Source organism: Sus scrofa, chromosome 2 (genome assembly GCF_054392235.1).
Source record: "Sus scrofa isolate SSC_HxYL_T2T_F1_AM1 chromosome 2, Sscrofa_HxYL_maternal_Yorkshire_Landrace_v2.0, whole genome shotgun sequence".
NCBI lineage: Eukaryota > Metazoa > Chordata > Mammalia > Artiodactyla > Suidae > Sus > Sus scrofa.
The window spans coordinates 63,221,840-63,225,399 of NC_139384.1; the positions used below are offsets into that span (position 1 = coordinate 63,221,840).

The 3,560-nt window shown below is 33.4% G+C and overlaps 1 pseudogene; it reads left to right on the plus strand.

Moving 5' to 3' along the window:
* Nucleotides 1–1,230: 1,230 nt before the first annotated feature.
* LOC100514097 (olfactory receptor 14C36-like) lies at nt 1,231–2,099 on the plus strand (annotated as a pseudogene).
* Nucleotides 2,100–3,560: the final 1,461 nt, after the last annotated feature.

Genomic DNA, 3,560 nt, shown 5'->3' on the forward strand with positions numbered 1-3,560 from the left:
GACAATATTCATTAATCATTAGAAAAATGAATATGAATAATGACAATAAAAACAAAAATAAAACAATGGGATCTAATAGTAAATTTAAATAGCAATGTAATTGTATAAGAAATTTAATTTCTAGGGTGAAAACTACATTCAAAAGTTAAACACAGAAATGCACTTCCACTTCTTTTATTCCTACTATACAAGATTTAACAATATTTACTTAAGGCTGAATATGAGTATAGACAAATCATTTACAAAAGGTATCCTAGTAAAATTTAGTATTTATTTTTTCACATAACTGTATAAAAACTTTCTTTACTGAAGCTTAGCTCATCTAAATAAGTGTCTTTTAAAATAACTCTTATAAAGACTACTTTTAATTTTCCTCCAAATTTTGGAGTAATAGTTTTAGTTAATTAAAGTAAATTCCTAGAAAAATAATACTTGAAAATGATACTCAAAATAATATTGGGGAAATATTTTTTTTCGGGGGAGTGCTGCTCCAATGTCTTATGAATGTTCTCAGGCTAGGGGTAAAATCAGAGCTACAGCTGACAGCCTATGCCACCAGCACACAACAACACAGGATCCAAGCTGAGTCTGTGACCTACACCACAGATAAGAGCAATACCAGATCCTTAACCAACACAGCATGGCCAGGGATTAAACAAATGTCCTCATGGATCCTAGTCAGGTTTGACCCACAATGTGAATTCCCAAAGATGTGGAAATTCTTAATCTCAGTTTCTGTACTTATCTTTCAAGGCTGATTTGAAGATATTATGGATCCTTGTTGATCCACCATCACCATTTTGTAGAACATTAAGCTGCACTTCGACTTTGTGTCAATATCCAACTGAACATGGTATACAACTCAAAAAAAAAAAAACTTAATGTTATTGTTAATAATTGACTCAAATTTTTATATCTAGCTATTTACGTATTGATGAAACTGATGTATAAGTGATGATGTTTAATAAAGTAATAAAACTAAATGTTATAATCAGAGAATGGGATTGAAAAGTGTCATCTTTAGCCCTTTGCCTTGTCAAAAACTCAGTAGTGATAGTAATTTGGAAACATCAAATCATTAATCAGAGACCTTCCCCACACAGAAACCACTTTCAAATAAAATATTTAAGATAATTTTATTAATTAGTTTTTATGAATCTTGCATTTTACATTTTATCTTTTTTTTTTTCTTTTTTTACTTTCCAGGTCAAACATCATCATTTCCTAAATATGAGCAATTCTACCATGGTGACTGAATTTCTCCTCATAAGCTTTGCTGATACATGGAAGATAAGGGTCCTGTACTCCATGTTGTTCCTTTTCATATACTTGGCTACCTTGTTAGGGAATCTTCTCATTGTCACTGTCACCACATTTGACCAGAAACTTAACACACCCTTGTACTTCTTCCTCAGAAATCTGTCTATCTTAGATGTGTGTTACATTACTGTCACTGTGCCCAATGCCTGTGTCTATTTTCTCACTGGTAACAGAACCATTTCCCTGGCTGCTTGTGCCACCCAGGTATTCTTGGTCATTTACTTTGCTTATGTGGAGATTCTATTCCTCACCGTTATGGCTCAAGACCGCTATATGGCCATCTGCCAGCCACTCCATTACACAATTACTATGAACAGAAAAGTCTGTATCCAAATGACACTTGTCTCCCTGCTCAGTGGGCTTGTGTATTCAGGTGTGCACACAGGTAAAACATTCCAGTTGACCTTCTGTCAGTCCAATGTGATCCATCAGTTCTTCTGTGATGTCCCCTCTCTGCTGAGGATCTCCTGCTCTGACACCTCCAGCAACTTTACTTTACTTCTTGTATCCATCATTGTGGTTGGTGGGATCTGCTTTATCTTCATTACTGTGTCATATATTAACATATTTAGAACTATGCTTAAGTTTTCAATTAAGGAGCAAGGAAAAGCCTTTTCTACCTGTGTCCCTCACATCTTTGTGTTGACTGTCTTTCTCAGTTCCATCATCTCTGTATATCTAAGGCCATCAGTAACATCTGAAACAATTAATGACATGATTCTTTCTGCATTTTATACCATGGTTGCTCCATTTTTAAATCCTATCATCTACAGTCTTAGAAACACACAGATAAAGGAAGCTGTAAGGAGAGTAATATTTTAAACATTTTATTCTGGAAAATAATAAAAATCTACTTCAATTTTATCCTAATGTCATTCAATGAGATCCAAACTTTCATAAAATAACCTCTTGTCTGGGTTTTTATGTATTAAAACTGCTCACTCTGAAATCATTCTTTTGAGATCTGTGTAATTAATGAATAAAAATTGTGTTATATTAGCCTTTCTATTTAGTCTCTATAAAATTAGCAACTCTATTTTAATGAATAAATAGGATCCAAGATATTTGATGAAAATCAAATTTTAGATTATAAAGGTTTGTGATTCATAAATTATTAACATTATCATTACTGCCTTGGAGGAATTCTTAGAAGGTAAAATATCTGAATTCAGGTACTGAAATTTGAAATAAGTATATAAATAATATGCTACTTAATTTTAGATACATGTAAAAATGAAAAATAAATGATAATCTAAAATGTATGTGGGGAGTTCCCGTCGTGGCGCAGTGGTTAATGAATCCGACTAGGAACCGTGAGGTTGCGGGTTCGGTCCCTGCCCCTGCTCAGTGGGTTAACGATCCGGCGTTGCCGTGAGCTGTGGTGTAGGTTGCAGATGTGGCTCGGATCCCGCGTTGCTGTGGCTCTGGCGTAGGCCGGTGGCTACAGCTCCGATATGACCCCTAGCCTGGGAACCTCCATATGCCGCGGAAGCGGCCCAAAGAAAGAGCAAAAAGACAAAAATAAATAAATAAATAAATAAATAAAATGTATGTGGAATGAAAACCAATATAAAATATTTCTTGAAAGTAAAGAAAAATTCCACAAAAAAATTGAATTAAACTGTGATTTTAGTCTCCTTAATTATTGAGAGTGTAATTTCCTTTTCTTTGCTGTTAGTGGGGAGACTTTAACTCCCTTGGCTGTCTTTTTTACAATTACTTTGGCACTCCATTCTGAATGATCCATTTTCAGGTGACAAAACTTGCTTCTGGGCTAAAGGTAAATGTTTCTCTTTTTATCTTCTATATGTTATTATTATATTTTTTCTCCTCTGTGGTATCAAGTCTGGCAGGTCTGTAAATATGACCCCTAATTTGTGGACTAATTTTTAATCTATGTCAATTTCTAAATTCATTTTAGTTTATTTGGAAATCATAACATAAAATTCTATCTCTACTTTAACTCCTTTTTTCATAAATACTTCTTCATCTTGGATAGACCCACTAAATATTCCTAAAATTTTTGTTCCCAAACTGCAATACACTTTTGCCTCATTGGTTAACAACTTTTGTACACACTCAGAATTAAAATGTCTAGGGAATTTTGTATAACAGACAATAATAAAAAACTTGTTTTATAAATTTATCTAGTTATGGAAGTAATGATGATTTCAGAAGATGATAAATTATATTTTGACACATTGGTGACAAAAAAATGGGTATGTTACTTAAGATACATC